We start from the raw sequence: 14,911 nt of genomic DNA on the forward strand, positions 1-14,911 counted from the left end.
TTCCTGGTGTGATTGGCCCTTTATTGTGGATATGCACACAGTTTTATGGTATTGTCAGACAAAAATAAGTACTGTAAGTGAGAAGGTTCACCACACTATACTGTAGACTATGTGGCCATAATTGGGTAAAAAGGATAAAGTGTCATACTGTATGTAAGCCTTGAAGTATCTATGGAATAATCCACTAAGAGCCTAACATCATTCAGACATTTTGCTTTAAGGACCGTATCATTAAAACATATATCCACGTACATCATCAAATCTGTGATGTGACTTAATGTTAGTCTACAGCTCTTTCTTTTCACTTATAAATATCTTCAAACCCACTGGGCACCTTTTAGACTCCCATACTATGCCCTGACGACTTCATCAAGGCCCATGTAACAAGACCTTAAAAGTGCTATAGAGTGTTTATGAAGGTGCACTGACCCACAGCGTGTGTCGTGTATGGGGACTATGTGTTCAGTTCACGTAGTATGTGTAGTGAGTGAGTGTGAGGGCACATTACAACAACTTCACTCGCTGTGCTTCATTGCAGACAAAACAGGTTAGCAATTGTGCAGATGTTTTGCTTTTCAACTGACAAGCGGATTGGCATAACAGACTGAATTGCCTCAAGAGGAAAGGAAACAGAGGATGGGACTTTAAAACAGTTGAATCTAATTATCCAATTAATTGTTAAATCAGTCAATAGTCAATCAGCTGAAAAAAGGTTCTTGTGGAAAGACATTGCAGTTTCACACCTGGTGGGGAATAAACAGCCTATACTGCATTAGTGATAGCGACACTGAGAGATCTAACTAAATCAGCTGTGTGATGTAAGACCGACGAAATGCTCAGACAGAGGTCAGTTGCCTGATGTCAATGGGGGCATGGCTCTTTGACCTGATGATGTCATGTACGGTGAATGCCTTAAAGAATGCTAAGAAAATAGCAGTCAGTTAGCAACATAATGCTGAACATATACTGTATGAGCACAGAGTAAGGTGTGCTACTGTACACATGCATGTTTGTAGGCCTAAGTACGTGTTGTACTATGTGCTCCGGCATCCCTGCAGACTACACACAACTTTTCATCAGCGTTTCATATTCATCTCTGTAGGTGTCTCTGTTTATCAGGGTGCTCGTAGACCTTTCCCAATAGGATACACCCCCACAGCCTACCCCTACGCACCCTACCAACCCCTCCCCACCACCCGCCTTCTCCAGTCGCTTTCCCAGTAGTGATCTCTTTCTGGTGACTTTACCAGAGTGGTGACCCACATAAAAGTGTCAAGGTAATGACAAAGTGAGGAGGCCGGGCCCTCAGTCGAGAGTGAGAGCGCGAGCAAGAGAGAGCAGAGGAGGAACTTTCCCACAGTACCCAAAGAAACCCTCACATTACTGTCCCACATCAGGTTACTTATTAGCTTAGCAGACGCTGCTGCCCACCGCCACCACCGAATGTAACCCCCCAACCTCCATTGGCTTGGCTGGCTCACATTGCTCACATCTTGCGTCTCTCTCTCTCTTTATCTCTCTCACTCTATCTCTCCGGCATGTTCCGTCAGCAATGGAGACCTACAAGGGCCCCCAACGCTGAGCCACTGGAGCAGTTGAGGTTACAACTGCGAGCGGCCCAGGGCAGCCATTTTGTGTGGATAGGGTTTTTTGCCTGGGTAACAACTGAAAGGGGGTCTAGATAGGGACAACACAGTTTGTGTTGTTTCTAACACATTTGTTTTAAGAGTTTAACAACACATCAGATCCTTCTTTGAACGATGGGCAAAGTGTAAAGTCTTAGGTTTAACTAAAGCTAATTGAATACACAGACGAAATTAAACTCCATGGGCAAGACCTTAAACATGAACATCAATAAGTCTGCTCAATGCTTCCACAGGCCACAGAATAACTAAAGTTCATGCGGGAGAACTTTGCTTGTGGACAGATTTTGCAAAGGGATCCACAAAATGTAAATGGCTGCATTGAAGTGACACACTAGTGCTATCTGAACAGAGACGTGTTACTAAAGGAGGGTGGCATGTTGTTTTGTGTAGTGCATTGCCTAAGACAGTAGCAGTGGCATTCTTGCTTCCTTTTGACCTGGGAGCTGGGATCATGGAGTATCAGGATACAGCAGCCTGCAATCAAGCATTCTCTCTCAATGACTCTCTCCAGCACTCACTCTGTTGGGCGGGCGCGCACACGCACACACACACACACACACACACACACACACACACAAAAACACATGAAACAAACACACACATATGAACACAGATACATTGACACACTGTGTGGACCACGAGCATGCACGTACACACACACATGCATTGGATTCAACATTCATTTTGTCAGCGGCATTGCTAATCAGGGAGGGCAAGTAGGGCTTGTACACACACACACACAGACACACACACACACACATATACAAGCATACCTTCACACACTTGAGCTCTCTCATTTCTCTCCCTCACTCTTTCTCTAATCGTCACTCTTTCTCTCTATCCTCGCAATCTCTTTTTTCACTCACACTCAGTCTCTCTCGCTCTTTCCCTCTCTTTCTTTCTAACACACACACACACACACACACACACACACACACACACACACACACACAGATACAGTGGCTGCCCAGCTGCTGTAGGCCATCACGGTTGGGCGTCGGATTACAGAAGCACGATGACTCCGCTCATTCCTGACTCTCACTGGCCTCCTTCTCTCCGTCACATCCCCCCGATAAACAGACCCGCACGCCAGGCCCCCTCCAGCACCTTAGGCAGAATCACTGAAAACTACAGAATACCCACCACAGGCTCACCAGAATCAATGAAACTACAGAATACTGTATCATCAACAACCTCACCAGAATCACTTAAAACAACAAAATAGTGTTCAGCAAGCTCACCAGAATCACTCAAACAACCAAATATCACCAGCAAGCTCACCAGAATTACTCAAACGACAGAATAATGTTCAGCAAGTTCTAGAGTCAGTAACTGAGACCCTCAATAGGCTTACCAGAATCAATTAAACTATTGACTACCCTCTGCAAAGTTATTGGAAAGCCTAAAACTATCAAATAGCTTCATTAAGATAATAAGAATCGCTAATCAAGACCGTCAACAAGCTAACCCATATCACAAAAATATGAAATACTCTCGCATCATTAAAACTAATAATAAACGTTTCCAGATAACTCAGATCACAGTCAGTACCATTAACCAGCTACCAAACCAACCACCAAACTTTACAGGTTGTCCTGAGATACTACAATCTGGGCAAGATAGTCTGTATCACTAAAATAACTAATAAATAACTTAAGGAAGCTACATCACAACTACCAAAACAAGGAAACAAGCCAAATCAGCAAAATATGATCTGATCCAACAGAATGAGCACTTGCCAACCAAGCTAACCTGGATCACCACTACCAATGGAAATTCTAAGCACACTAACTTAGAAGGAACAAATTTCCAATAGAAAATCATATCACAAACTCAATGAATTACTTACTATTTCAACTCTTTTATGAATAGACCAACTCAATATCAGTTCATGAACATGAAACTATTGGCCAAATATTTAGACCAACAGCAGAAAATCAAGCCACAGAACAATCTGCCTTTCTACATTATCCTCAGCAACTAAAAAAAGGCCAGGCTCACTTATGCCAAACCCGTTCATAAACAACTGTAAACAACTAACACTGCTCTCCCTTTTGTAAACAACTTCACTGCTTTGCACACTTTCATATTACTATTATTTACATATATAATTTAGAATATGAATAATAGTTGTTAGTGGTTAAATTCCAAGTATAATGTGTGTATAATGAATCATAATCTGACTTTGACTGTGTTCCTTAGAATAGCCTACAAACTACATTCAGGTAACTAATAACTTTCTTAATTCATCATAATACATTCTTAATTCATCATAATACATTCTTAATTCATCATAATACTGTACATTCCCTGTCAACCCAGCATGCATCCCCATGACCTCTAGTAAGGCAGACCACGAGCGAGATGTAACTCGCCCTTTTTTCTACTCTTTTATCTATTGCCAGCTCTACATCAGTCAGTGCACACACTGACACACAGACACAAACACACACACGCACGCAGTCTTGCTCAGAGCCACCCAACCATGGACACACACACCTCCCTCCCTCTGCTCTCCCTTGGCGTGTGTTACATAGAGAGCCCCCATTGCCAGGGGGGAAAGGCTGCAAGAGACGGGTGCTCAGTCAGTTTTCCCACAACTATTAGGCTTCACTGTGCCATTCTGGGTGAGACCGTTAATAAGGCATCCGAACGCTGTGCCCTCTTTACCCACCTCTCTCCATCTATCTCTCTCATACAGAACATGTCTGGTTCTCTTTCCTCACATGTTCTATATATCTATCTCTCTACATAACGTGTCTGGTTTTCTTGTCTCAGATGTTCTATATATCTATCTCTCTACATAACGTGTCTGGTTCTCTTGCCTCACATTTTCTATATATCTATCTTTCTACATAACGTGTCTGGTTCTCTTATCTCACATGTTCTATATATCTATCTCTCTACATAACGTGTCTGGTTCTCTTATCTCACATGTTCTATATATCTATCTCTCTACATAACGTGTCTGGTTCTCTTGCCTCACATTTTCTATATATCTATCTTTCTACATAACGTGTCTGGTTCTCTTATCTCACATGTTCTATATATCTATCTCTCTACATAGCATCGCTCTCTCCTCATAAGTTCCACCTCATATCTATCTATTAATCTGCACACGACAAAGCTCTAACCGTCTCCCTCTATCTGCACACATTCTTTCTCTGAGGAACATTTCTCTCTCTCTCTCTAACCGCACACACTCTCTTCATCTATCTCTGTTATGGATGTCTCTCTATCTTTTTTATTCTCCCATCTCACCCTATATCTTTCCCTCTATAGTCTCTGTATCACCCTATATCTTTCCCTCTATATTCTTGTCTCTGTATCATTCAAGCCTACACGTTTTGCTTCCTTTCCCTGTCTGCCTTCTCTATGTATCTGTTATTTCTGCATTAGTACTATCCATCTGAAACTCCCTCTATCACTCTCTTCATGTCTCTCTATCATTCTCTCCTCATCTCTCTCTCTCTTTCCATATATCTCTCTATCACTCTATCCACCACAACAACCCCCTCCCCCCATTATAAATCCCTATTACTCTCACTGTCCACATCTCTCTATATAACTTTCTCTCTCCACCACATCACAAGCTCTTGTCGTCTCCCTCTCTCTCCCACCACAGCATTTGTGTAACCTCTCCCCCCCTCCCATATCCATCCTTCTTCAGTTCTGATACCCTTCATCCCATGACGGAGGGGGTTTATGGACGCAGGCGGAACTTAAAATATCCAACCTGGAGACGGATGTGTCACCCCCCCACCTCACCCCAGGATTATTGAAGACATTTCCTGATCGCATCATGTAAAGATGTCAGTCAAGAGGTTTGGGAGACTGAACCCCTTCCCCTGCTCCCCTCTACAAACACACACACACACATCCTAAAATTGAGCTCTCCCAGTGCTACAAGAGGTGTGCTTATTTTGATAATAGAGGTGGCAAGTCAACATTAACCCGCAGGAGGGGACAAGTAGAGAGGTGTCGGGTGAGCGTTTGTGATCTCCCGCTCAGTGTTTTGATAAAGCACTTAAAGCACTTTGATAAAGTTCCTTGATGACAAGCTAACATTTGTGGCAGTGCTGGGGTGGCAGGCGCCCACTTGGTGACCTGATATCAACTGTGACTGCATAAGATGGCAACGCGTAACATCAGGTCAAAACCTTTACCGTTTAAAAGAAAAATATAATTTGGTGTGCATTCAAGGGACATATATTTGTTTACTAGTGCTTACTAATTACTCTCAACACAACCCCTTCGCTCTATAAATCTGTATTCTGTTAAGTCTTTTTTTAAATTTAGGCCATATGACTTATAAACTGCTAATTTCAATGTAAATGTAATGTTTATTGGTGTCACTGTAAGTCCCATTGAACCATAAACGTGCTTGGCAAGCAATTAACCAAGAACCAAGAATGAACTGATGCCTGCTTATTCATGACATACCTCAAACTGTTGAATGTAAACCTAATCACAAACCTCCCAGTAAAGACTGTTATAACAAGTTTCAAGAAATTGACATTTCTAAGTTCCAGTATCTTGTTATTTATGTTGTTATTTATGTTGTCAAATAATCAGCAAATAACTTGAATCAATTTCCACTTGAGGTCAGTTAGTATAGAACGTAACACATTCATACAATTGCTTTTATTGAATGTATTGATTGGGTATATTTTAGACTGTGTGGATTCCTCCCATAACAGCTCCCTATGAAAGGAAACATGAACAGTAACTCAACCGCAGGCACATCCACATACGTGTCGCTTGTCATGTCACTGAAAGCCACAGGTCCACTCGGCGCCGGATATAGCCAGAGTATCAGACACTTGCCTGCCACTCTAGATGGTTTCAAAATGCAAGCTCTGAGGTTCCTCTCCGGAAACCAGGCTACACGAAACAGGTGCTGGATTTCTGGCACACGGACAAGCATCACCTATGATGAGCTCATGGGAAAGAAAAAAAGCCATAAACATCTCAGCAAGGAGAGGAAATAACAGATTTGTCAGAATTCTTCTCCAGAGAAGAAACTGCCACAAAAGTCGATATGGCTTTATTTTAAGTGACCATTGTTGGCATGCACTCATTACCTAACTAAATAGTACAGCACACATGTTATATAACTATACATTGTAATAGCTGGGTAACATAAGAATGTGTACTTGCATAAGTAGTGAGCAGCTGAAGTAAGCTGGAAACGGTTTTAAAAGACAATATGGAATCAAAGAATACATCAATTAATGTATTCATCTCATCTATTTTTTATTATAATACAAGATGAACTGGAAAGCTATTTTTAAACCATACATACAAGCACACATACTGTGTAGCAGGCCTACAGTATGTGTAGCCTTGTCCAACTACAGCATTTTCCTTAGTACAGAGAGAATGTCGCTATTGTAGAGGCAACCATCTCTCAATAGCAATGTGGATAGGTATAAACCACTAAAATTAGCATGGCATCAAACCTAATCCCACAAACATGCACTGCAACAATCCCCCACCACAATTCACGGCTTAAACTTCACCACCACACCTGTCAGTATGCAGTCCATGGGAACGCCACACTCGCCCTAAACACCCCCACCCACCCCACCAACCTCGGGACTGTCTGAGTGTGTGTCAATCCACACAGCGTCCATGTTGTCACACCTATAGCCATGTCTGGTATGTGGTAAGCTGTAAACGAAGGATCCCCTGTGCAAACAAGGGGTCTTTATCTGCGTGGCCCAGTGACATAGGCCGTGGCCTCCAGCCCCCCTTCACACACCAGTCTCTTCAACACCCTGCCACCCCCTGCTTAACCTTGCCCTGCTGCCTCTATAGGGGGCTAGGCCTCGCTAAGCCCCAGGCTAACCCCCCCTCACTGGGCCTTCACAAGTGGGGGTCCATCCACACTGAGGCACAGAGAGGAATCCAGAGGAGGAAAAAGACATTTACATTCATGCCATTCCCAGTACGAACACTGGACTTGATACGACTCACTGAAGACTATAGCATCCAGTAGGCTAAATCAGGAGGCTTAACATAGGAGGGGTTTTTTTTCTACCCAGTGCAGTGCGTAACATCCTCACTGATTGATGTGTCTCGGTCTACCTTGAAATATCTGTACTAAGGCTTAAATTTGATTGATCAATTCGTTGTCAACAATGAAATTAAATTGACAACTATTTTGGTAATCGGTTAATCCGTTTGTGTCATTTAAAATTGTATCGCTGAAGTTTCTTAGCCTGGTGACTTATAATTGGGATTCGTTTCCAACACTTATCGCGACATTATGAACTGTGGTGTTCCAGACTAGATCTTCCTGAAATAAAATCTAGGTGGGCGGGTGCTAGGCTACAAAACATGGCCTTTGAGGCCATAATCTTGACCTTTGGTCGACTGAATGACATTTTTCAGCATTTCCGTCCATTTTATCGATCAAACAACTAATCGATTAATTATGAAAATAATTGACAGATTAATCGTCTGACTATCATCAGAGTTGCAGCCCTAATGTTAGAACTTGAAAGCACCCTAGAGACCCTCCATCTATCCAACTACACACTTGGCTCAGCTTGCATTAAGTCACTGTGCCCCCTTCTTTGCCAATCTCTGCTTTGGCACAGTGCAATGCCACTGGTGGCGCCGTTGTTTGTGTCCACAGAGCCAATTTAGGTTGGGTAATGTACTACACACCCAAGCACTCACAACTATCAGCATTAGCAGATGTTTATGTGGTTTGTGTAAGACAGTGCCTGTGTGTGTGTGTGCATCATCAGGTAGCACACACACACCGTCAGTATCGTTTTAGATTCCATGTGATCCAACCCTCGTCTGTAACACGGACGAGGACGTGTCGCCATTACGGAGAAAACTATGACTGACCATCACCAGTTAGAAGAGCCTAAACAAGTTCACATATGTGTCGTCCAATACAATATCTCACAGGTAAACCAGCCATTATACAACTTCTGATCGGCTCATTCCAATCCATCCCTGTTTAAGAGGGCTATATTATCGCTACGCTTTTTAATGTTCCAAGAAAGCAGAGAACATGTAATGAGGAAAAGCTGTGGGGTTTTTTTGTGATGACTTTTTATTTTGATAGCTTCAACCTTAGCTCACCTTTTGCCCACATTAGGGAGAGGTGGTGGTGGGGGTATGGGGGTGTCTTACCCCCGCCGAATCACATGGTACCTCGGCGATAGAAACTCAAAACCAACACCCTCACCGTCCAAGAGCATGTGATGGTTTATGCTCCACACTTGCACACACACACAAACAGACACACACAGTCAAGAAGGAAAGTTCTCACACTCGTAGACAACATGGAAAGGTTCACACACATAATGTCTGACTGTATAAAAAGTGGTGTCACACTACCAAACAAATTTTAGCAATGCATGGGATCATGTCATGTTGGAAATCTGAACATTTGTCAAAACAAAACAAACAATAACACTCAAAGAACAATTTTCAAAATTATGTTCTGTGAGTTGCTACTTGCTACAGCAACGGAAAAACAAAAACAAGTGTCTGGTTTAAAAAAGCATTTGAAACATCTCAAGGGCAATCATCCATGAACTGCAAAATTGATTTATCCGGGTAAAACAATGTCATAAATTCAGCAATTCACAAACCATGACGACCGTTAAAAAAAATCCTGTGTTGGACAGCCCTTTATCAATTGCTTTAGCAAAATTATGAAGGCTTATGATGTTTCATAAAAATCCATGTGACACAGACTGATGATTGCGCATTCATGAGAGTGTGCAACGTACTGTGTGTGTACTGTAAGTATGTGGTTCATATGTAGCCTAGTTAGCGTGTGTAATGGGGAGGTGGTGGTGATGATCAAGTGTGTGTGTGTGTGTGGGGGGGGCACAACCCGATCTCCCCAAGTCAAACGACAGCCCAGGGACCCGAGAGGCACCAGTGCCTCCATCACCCTACACCTTGGACTTGGGCAAGGTGGATTAGCGAGGACACAGGCACAGCGGGCACAGCTAGCAGCAGCAGCACCACCAGCACCAGCATCAGAGCGCTGAAATGAAGACAGGAGCTAAAAATACACACTCGGAGATCAGCCCAGACTCCTTCTGGAGGGGAGAACTGGCCGCACAATAGATAGCCAATAGGCCGCCATGCTCTGGTGTGGTAAGTCCAACAGTGGACAAAAATGGTGGTGGTGGAGGGGGGAAGAAAGGAATTTGTTCCCATATACATCATCAGGTGAATGTCAGGTGTCCGCAGTGTGAGGGGGGGGCTTACAAAAAGAGGGAGCGAGAGAGAGAGAGAGAGAGGAGTGAAAGAGAAAGACAGGAAGGGGCTGGAGGAAAAGATGATCAATCACTCTGACAGACCAATGGATCATACATGTATGACACATCCTGTTCCATAAATGAACTCTGAGATTTTCTTTTAGCATTATTTGGGTTCAATTGGGTTTTATTTGTCCCACATATAAATAAAGCATCTTGTATTGCGCACAAATCATAGCCAAGGCTATTCCCTTCCTCTAAATGTCTCACTAAAACATATGGAAAATCAACCACAAAACATAGCCTATCGTCTCTGGGCCTTTATACATGTTTTTGACCAGCAAGGTAAAAGACCAGCAAGGTCAATTGTGTGGCATGTTATAATTTAATTAATTTACCGTCCACCTGCATTTTCAAAAATACACAAAGCCAAAAAACTAGGTTAAGAAAACAGTCCAAACATGGTGATATATGCCCAATGTATCCTCAAGAGTTCCATACAGGTGCACAACCACTATTAAATAAGAGTGACTGAAAAGGCGGCATTCAGCCAACTAAACTTCTACAATGACTGACTGAGCAAACAACAAAAAATTGTCAGCACTAAAAATGTCAGTCCTATCAACACAGAGTTAGACCACATCAATAGCTGCAATATAGGCTAAAGTCTAAACTCACGCAATCTAACTCACGCAATCTAAATCACCTGACGATAAATAGATCAATTAACAGATATAATGACAAATAAAAAACAGAACATTACCTTACTCAGTTAAATAAATATATGTCCACAGAACACAAGGTATAACCCGTTGGTCTTCTGTCAAGTCTTTGGGGATCAGAACTTACTTCTCCCTGTCTCAGGCCAGCGCGAGCTCCAGGACAGCTGTTGCTGACGCAGTGGGGTCTTGGATGAAACCTGACCGTCGCTTCAGGTAGGATCATCACGTCAAAATCTTTCTGACACTTCGCTTGCAGGGTGTAGTTGACTTTTTTCCCACGGAGTACGAACGGTTTATGATATCTCAATGTGTTCAAGGTGTCAGAAATACACGTGGAGGGTTTTTTTTTATTACAAGATAGCGTGATTTGTTTGACCGAAAAAGTTAAGGAACTGGAATGATTGGGTTTTCAATGATCAACCACGTTTTCCATGAAACGTTAAATATTCTTGATACGAATTTTGTTTGTCGATTATGTTCGATTATACTTCTCTCGCATTAAGGTCGACCACGTGCAAATGTCTTCTCACAAACACTTGCGTTCTCAGCATGTTTGAAGAGCCATGGGTTCTAAATCATTTGGTGCAACGACGTGTGCATATTCGTGCAAATGGGTTTTGGTTGCATTTGGCTATATTAGATTGTAGATATTGCAAAACCTTCAGCCTATACTGAAGTGAGACACTTGCAAATAAACGAACACCTAGATAGTGACTTCAAAGTGCGTGATATCGGGTGTCCCCAACGTTTTTTTTTAATGCCAGATGCATGAATACGTGGACAGCACTCAGCACTGTTGGCGCGCACAGAAAGGCGACCTGAAAAAACGCACTCCCGTTTTTAAGTTAAGCCTATAGTTTAGTTCTGGCAGTAAATACATGTGTCGACAAAAGTGGTGTTGCAACCGTAGCCTACTAATGTTTTTGAAGGGAGCATGTTCAAATCGAGGTGCTTGGCTCACTCCGTCTCACTCTCAAATTTGGCTGAAGACGCTGAACAGAAATTTAATGCCAAGCCTGATCTCTGTCTCTGATAATGTTGCCATGTTCCAGCATAACGGGCAGCCGCTTCTCGGAAAGGATGGAGCGCGCGACCAGAGCGCCCGTCGCACCGTCAGCGGCTCCCGTTGCAAAATGTCTCGGATTGAAGCAAGGGCAGTGGCAGTGACGTTTAATTACGTTTACGTTTTTTTCACACGCCAGTGAGCTACAGACGCTGACTCAAGATAGCCTTGATGAATATAATTTTACAGTTACATCATAATAATATGTTTGTTAGAGAAGTGAGGTTTTCATTTATGAACATCCAGATGCATCTCTTAGAATAAAGCACAGCAACAGGCTTGTTATGGCAAGTTATTCATAAGCTTACTTTAACAATCTGCGTTAATAAACCCGTGTGATGATTACATTTGTCCTGCAGAATTGCCAACTGGCTCTAAGACTAAAACCAGACCAGTGCAATAAAGGTATTATCCAACAGATGGCAGTATTGATTAACTGTTTATGCATTCATTGCAATGCAATATTCCTGCATGACTATATTTCCTTAGCCTGGAAATATCCAGATTAATTCACAAAGTTAATACAGTCTGGGAACTCTCGATTGGGAAACGTTTGCAACACTGGCATCGTGACAGGTACTAACATCGAAATCATTGGTCCAGCAGCCTTACCAATCACATTCCTAACGTTACTCCCTACTTAAACTTTACAAACTTACAATAAACAGCATCAACAGTCAGGAAACAATTTATGTGGGTCTACTTTTGCTGTAAATAAATTGCTGCATTTTTTCAACTGCATTTTTTGACATTTGCAGGTGTTGCTGCTTCTGTTTATCACAATAAGTTTCGGTTTTGTCTTCCCCTCTTGTCGCTGATTGGCCTGACATTTTTCTTGTCTGAGGTATGAACGGTTATGAACTATGGGTTTCCAGACTAGATCTCTCTGAAAGAAGATCAGATCAAATTCTGAGGGCTACTCCCCATTTCTCTCTGCCACTCAGCAGGGAGAAGTGGTTTGGCTGTAAATATATAATTTTTGCTGTGAAAGTATTTTAAATATTTAAATTCAAATGAATCATTGAATAATCAGCTTTACTGACATTAGAGTTCAAAAACTCTTTTATTATTATTTTCACTGTTCAAATAATGGTCATAATAGTGAATATGATATGACCTAATATGCTGAGGAAATAAATTCAAAAGTGCTTCAGGAAGAAGTTTTTTTTCACATACAAGGCATTTCAGGCCACAGATATAACCTAGGGGACAAAATGAAGACTATTTCTTTGCATTGATGTGCGACTTTAGAGTTGACAAACTCCAGTGATATGCAAATTCCTTGCTGCAGAAATTGCAAAAGACCTTATTTTAATCAACACTTTATTTTTATCAACACCATCAGGCCGTTTTTTTTAAAGTAAATGTTCTAATCAATGATCTAGGCAGAACATTTTCTTCTCTCTCCTTCATTTTACAGTCTAACGGTTACTGACTAGAACGGCTCGGGGTCAAAGGTCATACGGAATCGATTAATCTGCGGTATTTTTTTTTAATCAGTTATTTTGTCTCAAATTAATTAATCAAAATTAATCAGTTATTTTGACAGCCCTAATTATTATTATTTTGACATGGCTCCATGCCCACTGCTACAAGCTATAAGCCATTTAGTTGCTAATGCAAACAACAGTCTAACTCAAAACTCTGATTAATGTAATTTTGCTCCCAACCTGCAGTCTGAACTCGTTATCATCCATAAATAGACTCTTGATTGTGGTTTGATTTGTTTGTAGGGACATCAAAGGACCTTTGATTTGTTTGTAGGGACTTTGTACCACTGAAGTAGCCCGGTTGAAACCAGACCCGTTTTTCCCAGGCTACCACTGAAGTGTAACAACACTAACATCTTCAGTAGTCTATATGCCCGGACTAACTTTGTGTGATATATTTCATACACAGGAGAGATGTTAAATTCCTAGTGCTATTCACCTTATTCACAAAACGTATTACATTATAACTTAGTGCAGTCTCAGCAGGCTAACTAGAATATGCTTCTTTCGAAATATTCCCATACTCATGATAGGTTCTCTACCAACAAACACCACCAAATTATTTGATACTCTTCATTGCTGTGGTCGTTTACTGTATGATCTGATCAGCAATGTAACCAGATAAACCGCAATCCCTCGATGCGGGCACCGACAAATACCAACAAACCCTTCAGCCAAACCTCTTCATTGCTGTGGGCGTTTACGATCCAATCAGCAACATGTACTGTACACACAAAATGCAAACCCTTGATGAGGGACCTCTGTCACGCTATCCAGAGAAATATTGTTTGGTCACCCCACTATTCTGACATTTACAGTAGAGGTCTGCGTAGGACTGATTTTTCTGTCCCGCTCCCGCAATATTCTGTCCCGCTCCCGCATTAATATGTCATTTTTAGTCCCACTCCCGCCCGCATCTGTAACATGATGTCCCGCTCCCGCCTGCTAAAGCCCGCATGCAGGAGGGATAGCCTATTCAGTTTTTCTTTCTGTCTCACGAAAGGAGCACACACACCTGAGAAAGACTCCAGATGTCTGATTTTAAGTTTTTTTGTTCTGAATGTAGGCTAACAACTGAAGTAGGCCTATTCTGGTGCCCTCTTCCTCTGTCGTGCTTTCGATTTCGAGTTTTGACAATGAGCAGCAGGAACAAATTGAACCCACGTAAACGACAATATAGGCCTGCTATCCGTCAGTTATGCTTAAAGGGACACCAGGCAAGCCTGATGCTCTCTACGAAACTCCCCCTCGCTTGGTCTGAAGCTCTTTTCCTTATCTTTGCGTCTTCCGTCAAAGGGTTTTCGCTGCTTCTTCACCGCTCTGCCATTATACACACGTTTGCAAAAATAATCTCTAGCGTTTCGTTAGCCTGCCTCTGTGCTGTAAACTGATCCTGCTTCGGGTCGGGCGGGTAGGGATACACCGAACTTGCAAGTGGGATATTCTTCCTACAGGCAGTAGGGGCGGGCGAGAGAGCCTTCATTCGCCCCGTAATGAGTCATTTAACCATATACCGACTTACAAAGATGATTAATTAACACGAAAACGTTGCCTGGTGTCCCTTTAAATGCCGTTTTTTAATGCTGCCTAACAGAACATCCAGCTGAACTATAGTTATGAACACTACTTTAATCATTTCCATATTTAATTTTACGCACATATTTAATTTGCGGAGTGCAGTGAATCATCGGTTTGTCCCGCACCCGAACGCACCTCTCTCATCCCGCCCGCTCCCGCAAAGAGCTTTCAA

General features: G+C 42.2%; 1 protein-coding gene across 1 annotated transcript in view; it reads right to left on the reverse strand.

The window, feature by feature from the left end:
• Positions 1–10,774, reverse strand: part of LOC125287164 (sodium channel protein type 4 subunit alpha A-like) — a 45,755-nt gene extending 34,981 nt beyond the window's left edge. Inside the window, 1 exon segment of the mRNA XM_048232726.1 lies at positions 10,650–10,774. The gene's annotated coding sequence lies outside the window, so the exon portion shown is untranslated.
• Positions 10,775–14,911: the final 4,137 nt, after the last annotated feature.

Source organism: Alosa alosa, chromosome 22 (assembly GCF_017589495.1).
Source record: "Alosa alosa isolate M-15738 ecotype Scorff River chromosome 22, AALO_Geno_1.1, whole genome shotgun sequence".
Lineage (NCBI taxonomy): Eukaryota > Metazoa > Chordata > Actinopteri > Clupeiformes > Clupeidae > Alosa > Alosa alosa.